At 38.1% G+C, this 12,971-nt stretch overlaps 1 protein-coding gene across 1 annotated transcript in view; it reads left to right on the top strand.

Moving 5' to 3' along the window:
• LOC131970981 (slit homolog 1 protein-like) overlaps positions 1–12,971 on the top strand; it is a 103,878-nt gene that overhangs the window by 18,776 nt on the left and 72,131 nt on the right. The gene's annotated exons all lie outside the window — the stretch shown is intronic.

The raw sequence follows: 12,971 nt of genomic DNA, 5'->3' as shown, positions 1-12,971 counted from the left end.
GACCAGAAGAGGGAGGGAGTCAGAATGTTATATTTCTGTATGAATGTAATATTTGTGTTAAATATGTGTGAAGGTGTTCAGTGAAGAGCTTGGTCTCTTCTTAAAGTCTGAGAGTGACTCAGCAGTTCAGATGTTCGATGGAAACTTGTTCCAGCACCGGAGAGCTACAGAGGAGAAGAGTCTAGCTCAGACCTGGACATTAGGTTGCCCGGAAATTTGAAATCAATACAATCGCAGTGCTTTTATTTTGAAGGTGATTTAAGTATGTGCATGTGTGCATTATGGACCTGCACAGAAATGCGTTCCACAAAAAACACTTATTGCTTTTTGCATAAAGTTAATAAATTGCTGGTTTGCTGCATAACATACATGACATGTTTCATTGTAGCGTTTTTTTTAATTGAATTACTGACATAAATAAATCTTTCTATGATATTCTAATTTATTGAGATGCACCTGTAGTGGAAGCTGAGTGTTGCTGCAGCCGGAGCGCGAATGGTGCTTATCAGTCAATCTGAACTATCTGGAAATAGCCATGATTGTTTCACTGGTAATATATTTGAGTCCACAGTCTGGACCAGTTGTTGTTTCATTTCATTTCATTTATTTGGATCTCCATTAGCTTTGACTATGGCCATTGCTACTTTTCCTGGAGTCCAGACTCAACACAGTAGTCTTATCCCTGCATTAATTACATAAAACACACCACACAACAAAGCAACTACAAAACAAAAACAAAAACAGCATTCATATAATAGGACCTAGTTCCACTTAACAGTGTCTCCAACAATTGGCTTTTTCCATCAGATGATCAGTTATATATATATATTTACAATAAATGAATATACATTTACAGTTATGTGTCAATATACATATACATTGATAGATCTCATAAGTCTAAACAAACTTACCCTAATTAATTGTATTTAGTAGCTTTGGTTATATATCAGCCGACACCGAGAGCTGATTTGCAAATAAATTTTCTTTCAGTAGTTTTTTAAATCTGAATTTGTTATTTTCTTGGATGATTTGTCCTGGCATAGCATTCCATATCACCAAGGCTCTATACATTACCATACTTTTCATCTTGTTAACTGGTGATTCCTTGTGATCCAGTTTCTGCGCGTTAAATGTGTTTGATTTTACTCAAATAAGGACGAGAAACAATAACGAAAAAAGTAGCCCAGCATGCCACGAATAAGAGCACTATGTTATAATCTGTATTCCACTGTAGAACCAGCAGTTTAGCTGAGTTCACGTAGAGTTTACAGTCCTTGTTACTCTTCCATACACCAATTCATCTGGTTGTGTGCTTTTTTCTGTGCAATCTGCAGCCTACAATTTCTGGTATTGGATTTGGGAGTTATATTTTGTGCCCCTCAAAGCCTAAACTGTGATTGTTCTGCCTTGGTGATGAATACTATGTGGCTGTTTGTTTGTGTGTGCACAGATTGGAGGAAATTAATTTGCATTTAGGTAGTCAGCATCCTACTGCAGAGCCATTGCACATACTCATTATGCCATAAAACATTTACAGTGCATATCAATTAAAGCATTGCTGATATTTGTTTGGTTTAGAGTAATAAGCCGTTGCATGTACAGTAGAAGAGACATTTTGTGTTGCCTCAGGCTGTGTGCTCGCCAGTTTTCAGATCAAAAATTGACCCATTTTTCTCACCTAGAAAACACTGCAAATAGTCTCCCTTCGGACAGCAGAAGCACCACAAATCACTTCCCACAGTCCCACAGGAACAGGAGGCACTGTCGGGCTTTAATTTGACAACTAAACACACACACACAAAGCTTTTTTTCTTGTTTAATAACTGAAAGCTTGGACTCAGTTGGTTACTATGCGGCTAAATGTGTCACACACACCCACACCCACACACACACATACACACACACACACACACACACTGCTCTGAAGTCTTTGTTATAAATGTGTGTTTGAGGTGTCGGATGGGGGAATGTATCTGCTACTGCCTGGATACGCACATACAAACACTGCTGGAGAGAGGGAAAGAAAAGCAAACACGGCGGAGGTCTTTAATTAACTTTTCTAAATGATTGATCCATTTATGACAGTGATGTGTTTTTGTTCCCGTGTATGTGTGTGTGTGTGTGTGTGTGTGATTTAGAGGTTGACACAGAAAAATGTGCAAATACAAAGAGACACTCTTACTTTTCCCTCCGAGCGCAGAGAGAGAGGGAGTTAAGTGGATAGCAGCAATGAAAATAACTCTAAAATTAATAATACTAATTACAGAAGGAAGGTGCGGATGAACATGTGCATGCGTGTGTGTGTGTGTGTGTGTGTGTGTGTGTGTGTGTGTGTGTGTGTGTGTGTGTGTGTGTGTGTGTGTGTGTGTGTGTGTGTGTGTGTGTGTGTGTGTGTGTGTTTGTGTGTGTGCGTGCGCGCGCGTGCGTGTGAGGGAGAGAGAAAGTATGTGATTGTATGTGAGTGATGAATGGTAAAGTGTGTCTGTAGGTCCATTGGTGGATGTGTGTGTCTGTCCTGATTATTTGCTGTTTGCCTTTTTGGCAATTTCACACTCTGGCTACCATCAGGGAATGCCGAGATGGACTTGGCATGTCCGATCAATCAGCGCACACACACACACACACGCACACACACACACACACACACACACACACACAAAACACACATGCACACTTACAGACACAAAGCAGCACAGGGATAGTGCAGAGCCATTAGGACTTTCTCCAGCAGGAGTGATTTCTTTTCTCTCCTGCTGTGTTGATGGACTCTATAAAGCCTGATGTCCCTCGGAAAAACACACACACACACACACACACACACACACACACACACACACACACACACTGAGCTGGTTTTTGTTTGTGTGCATTTTTTTCTCTCTCCTTGGCCAAATTACCTTCCATGCTTCAGTTACTCTTCGTCGACATTCTTCTCTCCACATCTCACTTCCTCCCTCAAATTCTTTCTATTGTTTCACTTTAATAGTTAAGGCCTGTGGTTTTTAAAGAGCACAAGGGTCCATGTGATGTCAATTTCCCTCTTCTGCCCATATCCACGAAAGGTCAAAGTGAATTAGGGCTGCCAACATTGGCCCGAAATCTCGTTTGAATGTTCCTTTGAAAAAAAACATGACTAAAACTATTCAAATAATGATTTTTACCAATCATAACTCTAAGAGGACAAACCACTACAAAGAGAGCATTAACTACTGGCTTAGGTGTATTTATGTCAACATAAACATGTCTTTTATAAGATTCACATATCTGCACATTTCAATTTAAAAGATAAAATGCTTAAAACTTAATTTAGCCCTCTGAACCCCAACAAGCTGTTAAAGGGCAGTTTTTTGTTGTTGCTCTTTTTACATTTTACTCATTGTGTATTTGTATTTCACTGCAATGTATAAAATCTACATAAATGTATAAGTCTTGCAGCTCTTTGGAATCAGCACAATCATGGCGAGAAGTGGGAACAACTAAAACATGTCTTCGTGCAGAATAACACAGTTAGAATTACAGAAATCAGAAAAAAGAAAAAATGCAAGTTGAATATCTCATAATTTTGAGCCCATAATTGGAATAAAATTAAATTTATATAATTACACTTTTCCTAGTGCCCACTAGTGTCATGAATTTTGAAGAAAATCAGTTTTCTCCACATATTGTACATATTGAAGTGTTGTCATGTTTCCAGCCCCTCCTGTCCTTTCCTCTCTGCTCTGTGTAAACAGCCTCTCCTGTCCTGTCCTCTCTGCTCTGCATAAACAGCCTCTCCTGTCCTCTCCTCTCTGCTCTGCGTAAACAGATTTTCAGTGAATATTTGTCACGTGACCGTTGGTCTCAACAGAATCAATCATGTCTTCACAGTGTCTCTGAGGAGCATATTTTTAATGTTTTTAACAGGATCTGGCTAGTGCAAACGCTTTATTTTTGGCATCGATGTAAATGAGTGATTTTAATAGAAAATTCACTGTCTTAAGCTTCATTTTGGTTATGTCTTCTAAATGTTGCTGACCTCTCAGGACAGTCAGAAAGTTTAAACTCTGACGATAATGCCTGTTTTTACAGCTTCTTTCTATGATAAACACTGTTTTTTGGCGTATTTTTTTCAAATTCAAATATAGGTGTTCAAAGAGACTATTTGTTGACAGCTCCAGTGGTGACCCCTTTACCGATCTCTCTGCCCCTCCTTATATGAATTCCTCGTTTATTTTCATCACACATCCATAAGTTTTCGCTGTTGGTGCATATTGTCGTATCAACACCTGCTCGATGTTCGGAAGCTACCTGCAGTTGTTTCCTGTCAGTCTAATCATCATGATCACAGTTTTCTCCTCAGGCTTGATTTCCTGTCAGCTTGTCTTTCTCCCATGTGCTCTCCTTTTTCTTCATACCTCCATTTCGTTGCTTCAGCCTCTTACTTTTCATGATTTTTTAGACTCTCATTTCTCTCTCTCTCCACTCTTTTGTCGGCTCTGTGTGTTTTCTGTGAAGGCTTCGCTCCACACCCAGTAACAGCCCTTTGTGTGTGTTGATGATACCCAGAGGCTTCTTGACTGTGTGTGTGTGTGTGTGTGTGCGTGTGTGTGTGCGTGTGCGTGTGTGTGTATCACCTCTACCAGCACCTCCTTTTAGCCCAGGGGAACCCAATAATTATGGGAGTGTAGCTAAATGTTTCACCTTGACCTGAAGGTGAACTGTGTGGCTTCAGCAGGTGTTGCTGCTTTTGACCCTGGATAGATGGAATCAACTCTTTTTCGGACAAACAACTTGTCAGACTAGTGATACTTCCTGTCCTTCTTCAACAGTAATAAGCAAAGAATTAATATGAAACATCAATTATAGGTAAAAAATATAAAACATGAAGCTGGACCTTGCAAAGCCCTGATCAAAAAATGTTAATGTTTAATGCTTCTAAGTGATCCAGGGATGCCACAGTGAGGAAATTCTCCCACCGGTTAATAAACTTGTAACAGCATTAGTGTTACCAATCACAGGGGGCATTTTATAATAAAAGTTGTTTAGGAAGGAGATTTTTTTTGATGAATGAGGGTGCTTGTTTTGCCAAAATTAGGTTTAAATAGGTTTTATTTCTATTACAAGCAGTGCTTTTATGAGCAGATCTCCGTTTTTTCGTGCAAACATATGAGCTCAGGTTTATGTTTTACAGCAGAAATGAGCCAGAAAAAAGGTGCAGGTTCAACATATTCTGCAATCAGCAAATTTTTTATGTGACAGAAAATGTGTTTGACATGTTTGTCTGTGGGTAACTGCAACTGGCAGCTGCATCTTCCTATATAGGTGTTCAAAAAGTTTTTATCCTATATTATTCTCCACTCTTCTTTTCAGTATTAGAAAATCACCTGCTGTAGGTTTTGGAAGATGCAAAATGTGAAATATTACTTGTTCAAGAAGACTTGTATCATTTGCCATGCATCTTGTGTAATTTCACTCTAACTGCATGTGACTATTTGCACTGGTGTTTGTGGATTGGCCTTTTTTTGGCAATGAGGCTCATTTGGATAGAAAGGGGCCGATTTTGGATCAAATGTTTGCACATTACCTAATTTAAACATGTGCAAATAGAACCGGAGCACACTATACAGTTTGCAATTCAACCTTTGCTGTTGCTTTAACAATTACACATTTTTCCCCAATTTGCACATGTTTAGTGGCCAAAAAAGCCTCAGTTTCTACTACATTGTTAAAAAAAACCTTTCTGACGTCTGATTGAAGAGCGTCTGTGTCCGATCATTTCTGTAACTTTCTCAAACACGGACAATCCGAGATTCACACCCACCTTACGCCATAATTGGACACTGTGTGGAAAAGAGATTAGGTTTTAACTTCTCTGTCAAACCCTATTTTGTCATTTTTTTTACTCATCTCACAAATGAGGGCAAGACAATACATTTCTTCCATGAGATGCTGTCTAAAAATGAGCGCTGTTCCCCATTTTTAAAGAGATATCATGTCATCTGCTCTCTTTGTTAGCTGGCTTTTCCGTTCTGTGAGTCTGAGGTCAAATCAGGTATAAATTATATTATTGTTATATTATTATATTGCTCCTTGATGTGGATGTTCAATCTGGTCCTGATAGAGTACACCCTCATAGTGCACTTCATAATTAGGGTAATGAGTGAAAATGTTAAGTGAAAAAAGTGTGAAAAATACAAGTTAGAGAGTTGCATCTGAGTGAAATTAGAGCATTCAGAAGTGTGCACAAAATGCACAAAATTAAAATATAGTAGGAAACGGGAAAAAGTGTGTGTGTGCATGATTCAGTGTGTGTCTCTTGGAGTGTGTCCTTGCGGTTACAGTAACTTTCCCCTCAGACACTTGGAGAGTTTCTCATTAGGCAGAATGGCGGAGCTGTCCTCATTAGCGCGGTTGATTGGCATCTGAGTGCAGCTAATTAACAGTGTGAAGCTAACAGAGGCGCTGATAGCAGCTGCCGGGCTGCGGCTGTTCAGAGCCTAACCGGAACGTGACCTCGCCGTTTATCCGACTAATTTACTGAGAGAGCACGTGGAGTAATATCTGTGTGTGTGTGTGTGTGTGTGTGTGAGTGATAATTGCTTGTATTTGCATTTGTACTATATGATTGTCTCATGTGTGTGTGTGTTGCAGTTATACATGTGCTAATTACACAGATTTGCATCTCTGCAGACGTGTGTGGTGTTGTTTTCTTCTGTTTGATTGGGTGACATAATTATTTATAGGTGTGTGTTCAGTGTGAAACAGAGACAGCTTGTGTCGCACATGCATTCATTAATCTTTGTGTTTGTTTGTGGGTTAATTTTGTATTTATGTCGGCTGTCTCACGGTGTTGAGAGTTAATTGGATTCTGTGGATCTTTACATGCTGTGTTACGGATGTCCTGTTCAGGTCCCAATCTGATTAGTTTAATATTGAGAATCTGCTGATATCAAGTTCTGATCTGACACTTCACTGTTAAAAAGAAAAGAAAACCGTATTAAGTTTGGAAGCAAAAGTTACAGTCAAACAACTGAAAGTTATTTAATGATAATTTATTTTAAAATATTAACATTAAGATTCCCTTATTTGTCCCACAATGTGGATATTCAAAAAATAAATATGGATAATATACAATAAATATTTGTGTTGTATAGTATAAATATCTTTTTTTAAATTCTAATATGACAGTGTTTGTCTTTATTCTTTTTTTACATTAAATGTAAAGTTTTACTGTAAAAAACAGAAAGTTGCCATAATTCTATATTCAGTAATATTATTATTATTATTATTGTTATTGTTATTATTATTATTGTTATTATTATTATTATTTTACACATTCACTTTAATTTAACATTCAAGACCATTTAGCAATTGAATTATATTGGGGGGGAAATCTATAATGTCAAATTATATTAATTTGCTTGCTAACAGAATCTTGATTTATATTTGCTCAGCGCTGCCTAGTTTGACAGTTTGATCTGAGTTTTGTGCTGGACATCAGACACGGTGATTGGCTGGTGAGGGCCAGATGGCGGGCTTACACCAGGAGAACAGGGTTAATGTCCCATACGAAAACAAAAGTAAACAACTTTTTACATAACTTTAACGTAACTTCTGTGGCTCACGTCACCCTCGTAACTACTCCACTACTGGCATTTAGGTACATTTATTTACTGTTTAAACTGTCTTTTATTGGTCTGGTAAAGAAATCACATTTTAAAGGATATCGTCAGATTATTGTTATAAGAAAATTAGAAACGTGTCCATATCGCCCACCCCTATGTGTGCTATCGTATTGCTCATATGAGTTGTTTGGACAAACACTCATGTGTCGTTATGGGTGGTACTGACAAACTGACGATCTATTCTGTCGTTTAGGCTGGAGATCTAGTTTGCTTTTAGGTCTTTGCTTTGCTTTATGATACATTTACTGTATGCACACTTTCATCAAACTCATTTCCAGCTGCACCAGGCAACTGACAAACCCACTGAACACTAAAATGTATCAACTGGCCGCCAAGTTTATCCTTCTTGAAAACAGACTAGTGACGGCCCTGGTAGGCCTGTCACCCTAATTAGTATATCAACTTATCGTTTGATATATAAAAATGGACACGATAGTTTTTTTTCTGGACTCAATATATTGTTGTTTACATGCGTGACTTTTTGTGTTTTTTGTGTTTAAAGTAAAGCTGCAAATGTTTGACAGGCAGCACGAACTGCTGAAAAAAAATAGATTTCCCAAGCAGCCATTCCAGCTGTTTATATGTCATTTTAGTAATAAAGTAATATACATCATGATTATCTCATTGCAATGTTTTGTTAACAGATCCCGGGAGTTTATTTATTTATGTTTTATTTATCTTTATTTATCTATTTTAATATTTCTTTTCCACATTTCAATTCCAATTTTTAAATGGTAAATGGGGTGCATTTATATAGTGCTTTTATCCAAAGCGCTTTACACTACACACTACACTCATTCACCTGTTCACACACACATTCATACTGGTGGCCGAGGCTACCAGGGCACACTGGTGCCACCTGCCACCATTGGGAATTCATTCACACACCGATGAACGCAGCATTGGGAGCAATTTGGGGTTCAGTATCTTGCTCAAGGATACTGACAACATTGATACGATAGTTTATCGTGATAGTTTCTGGGAAAATATATCATCCCAAAAATTTGTTATTGTGACAGGCCTACACCTTGGTCATGTTTTGTTGCTCTGATTGGGGGGCGACTGTGGCTCAGATGGTAGAGTCAGTTGGCCCCCAACCGAAGGGTTGGTGGTTAGATCCCTGACCGTCGCAGCCTACATGTCGAAGTATCCTTGAGCAAGATACTGAACCCCAAATTGCTCCCGATGCTGTGTTCATCGGTGTGTGAATGAATTCCCAATGGTGGCAGGTGGCACCGTTTAGGGTACCTCTGCCACCAGTATGAATGTGTGTGTGAAAGGGTGAATGAGCGCAGTCTGTAGTGTAAAGCGCTTTGAGTGGTCGCAAAGCGACTAGAAAAGCGCTATATAAGTGCAGGTCCATTTACCATTTACCATTGGCTGTAAGTCCATTCAGAGACATTTTTGTCTGCAAAAGTTGCAAAAAAAAAAAAAAAAAAAAGACCCTTGGAATGACCAGACTAATGATGCCAGGCTGCAGTAGAGCTGAAGAGTTGTAGATCATTTTCTGTGTCATAGTGAGCTTTGCAACGAGTCAAAACATTTGGCTTAGTGTTGATTTAAAAAAAAGTATAAATGCAGGTTTATATTAAATCATATTCTATTTCACAGTGTGGTGTTATTATATATTATAAGTATGTTTACTTTATTCCTGACACTACTTTCCATGCTGAAACTTAAAATACAAAACAAACTCATAGAAGACAGTTTGGATGAAAAGTGTCTCGGTGACAGCAGATTTGCCTGCGTGTGTCCAGTCCATTTGCACTTGCATGCATTTCTGTATTTACATTATCTACAGGGCTCAAATCCGTCATCGCAGAAACACACAGCAGCAGTATTTTCCCAGAATTTTAGTTTTCTTAAAGCGGGGACTGTGGGACGCTCCCCGCTGCGTGTGGTAACAGCTTCATGCAGGAGAACAGGATCAGACACCATCACTCCCTCTGCAAAAACCTGCTCAGTTGTTTTTCTTTAGTCCTGAGTGTGTGTGTGTCTCCGTATGTGTGTGTGTGTGTATGTGTGTGTTTGTGGGAGGTCAGGCTAGGAGCAGTGATTTCTCCTCTCAAGTCTGTCCAAAGTAAAGCCGACACAGCGAGGGCAGAGGGAGAATAACACACACGACTGTTCAATCTGAGACTGGCACCAAGACAAATATTAGTGAGAGACAGCAGACAATTACAGCCACATATCTGTCTCACTTGGATATTTTTTTGTCCTTCTTACCCTCCTCCTTCTCCTTCTCCTGCTCCTTTCCCCAATCATATTTTCCTTAGCCATCCGTGGGGGTTTTCAATTAAGCACTCTGCTCCCCTGTGGAGAGATAGATTGAGGGAGAAAAGAGAAATAAAGCTGGGAAGGAACCAAGCAAGGACAGAAAAATATGGACCCATGATGTATTGATGGAGAGCAAGAAAAAGTTGAGAAAGAGAGGGATTAGGGAGCAATGAAAGAATTAGAGGGAGGAAAGCAAAGAGAGGGTGTGATAAAGGAAAGAGCAACGGGAAGTAGAAATGGAGGTGATGAATGAAGAGAGAGGCATTAAAAAAAGGAATCACACTGGAGAAGAAATATTGGGAGGATAGATATAAAGTGACAATAAGGATAAGGAGAAAGCATGGAGGGAGGGATAAAGAGAGAGGAAGTTAAAAGAAGAAAGGAAAGAATGATGAGGAGGAAGGGTAACAATAGGTATGTAAAATTATTATTCATCCTTTTTTTTTTTTTTTTACAATTTTTTTATAGTTTCACAGGCGAGAATCTAAAGTAATCAAAGTAATAGTATTTTACACACAAAATTTAGCAACAATTTAATACTCTTGACCAAAGTTGTTTATTTGAGTTACTGTTGAACCAGTCTCCATCAGAGGTGGTGGAAAAAATAGATACAGCATAGTTTTGCAATATTTTGCATGGCAATATTATATCGATTCATGGCCGCCAAGTATCGATATTTAGCGCTCCATCAGCCGGCTGTATTTCCACCGATTCCCGGAGGCCGCAGTGTGCTCATTTTTATGAATATACTGTAGATCCTGGTGTCATATTAAACTAGAAGATCTAAAACATCTATAGGTACCATGTGTCAGGATATCCTGTTGTTTTCAAAATAACGCTGCAAAGTTCTGCTTTTTTTATGTTTTATTCGAAAAAAATTGGGAGCAGTGAAGCTTGTTGTTTTTGAAAGTTTGATAAAATACTGCAGTTGTTGTCATCCATACATGTTTGATATCAGTTGAGTTCAGTTTGACTGAATACTTTGTTGGTCAGTCTGTGAGTTTGACTCTCATTGTGGAGAAATAAAAAGACTGAAGCGAGAGGAATAGACTGAGAAGTTTCTCTTATTTGACAAAACAATTCTTGATTGAATTTAATTTTGTGTACATAAAATGCAGTTAAACAGTTAAATCGCAATAATGACCATATCAGTTTGAGAACCACTCAAACAACCAACAACCATGCCACGTTCAAAGTCACTTAAATCACCTTTCTTCCCCATTCTGATGCTCAGTTTGACCTTCAGTTGCTGCCATGTGATTGGCTGATTACATGTTTGCATTAGGGATGAAGTTGCACAGGTGTACCTAATAAAGTGGCCCGTTAGTGTATAGGAATTATATTTACAGTAATCCATTATAGGCATGTCCCCTTGTTTCCTCCTTTGGCTTCCAAACTGTACTCTGAATCTCCTGTCTCTCCAAACTGTCTCACAATCAGGGTTTTATCATCACTGCTTGATGCTTGTGTGTGAGTCTAAATGCATTCTTGCTATAAATTGATGTTTGAGTTTGCATGATGCAGAAACGTCTTTAGTGAAGTTGTTTTGTCTTTTAAAGTCGTGGTCAGTGTTGCGACTGGTAGTTTCACGTTAATATAATATATAACCGATATAAACATGAAAAAAGCAAATCCAAGTTGGAAAAGTAGTAATACATCAAGAACTGCTACCAGAACAACAAAAGATTAATTTTGAGGTTTTATTTGTAAAGCATTTCAGTAAAAAGCTTTATACCCCCTATTTTTTCTGTAAATAAACGTGCTATATAAGTTATGTATGAGTGAAATCACTCTATTTGATCACTTTTATTTGGACATAAAGCAGAATGAAAGTGAAGTGAGACACAGAAAGCAACAGAAGACATCTATTATTTCTCAAACTGGCTGAGATTTTGACCTTCGTGCCATCAGGTCGTGAACCTCTTCAGTTCATTCATTCATCCATTCAGTTTATTCGTGCTTGTGTCTACTAATAAGAACATGTGTGTTTGTCACGCATATGTTACAGTGTGTGTGTGTGTGTGTGTGTGTGTGTGTGTGTGTGTATTGTTGCATGTTTGTGGTGTAATGTGCTCGCATTGTGTTGAATTAAGAGGCAGCCATGTTTTCCCTGGATGTTGTGTGAGTGTAATATTAAGCATGTGTGTGTGGTGTGTTTGCGTGTTCGTGCTCCGTGTGTGTGTGTGTGTGTGTGTGTGTGTGTGTGTGTTCATGCTGTGCTTTGTCTGTGTGAACTCTCTGCCTGCAGCTCTGTGGTTCACACAAAGACAGAAGGGAAATGAGAAATGAATGTTTGTGGGCTTCAGTAAGTAAAACAAGAAGATTTTCTCTCACTCTATTCTTCTATTTTCCCTTTTTTATGGCATCATTCTTTGAACTTTAAAACTTTCGTCTTTTAATACACATTTAAGTAGCCTTTTAAGTTCACTCTAAAATTTTCAGACCCCAAAAAAACATGTTTTTATAGCTGCACAACTGCATCAAATGAAAATATCCAAGTGGTTTTTTGCAATATTTTTTTCTTATTTTTTATCTTTTGAGACCTTCATTATAATTTAAAATGAACCTCTGGGTTTAAACAATGCATGGCCAAACAAAATGAGTTTTTAATGATCACATTTTCATATGAATATAATATAAGTATATATATATATAAGTATTTCTGTTGGTACTATTTTTTTTTTTGTTTATTAAGCTTTTTTTCCACAATAGAACACAGACATACAGTTTCTGTTGGTACTATGTTGGCATGAATCTTTTCTGATTTTTCTCTTATATCTGTTCTTGCACAAAGCCATAAGAGGAAAATAAGAATTAGAGAATAATATGAGAAAATCCTACTTGAGATAAATGACACTGACAGTCAAGTCTGTTCCTATCCACCATATTGATGAAATGCAGTTGATCTTATATTGTATTCATGTGCCAGGCTGTTTAAAATCAGTATAGAGAAATAAACCATTAAACCCATATGGGGGAGCAGACTGTGTGCAAACAAAAAACCAACAAGCCTCTGACATTTGACAGGTA

This window comes from Centropristis striata, chromosome 1, assembly GCF_030273125.1.
Source record: "Centropristis striata isolate RG_2023a ecotype Rhode Island chromosome 1, C.striata_1.0, whole genome shotgun sequence".
In the NCBI taxonomy this organism is placed as follows: Eukaryota; Metazoa; Chordata; class Actinopteri; order Perciformes; family Serranidae; genus Centropristis; species Centropristis striata.
This window is presented reverse-complemented; position numbering and strand designations above follow the sequence as displayed.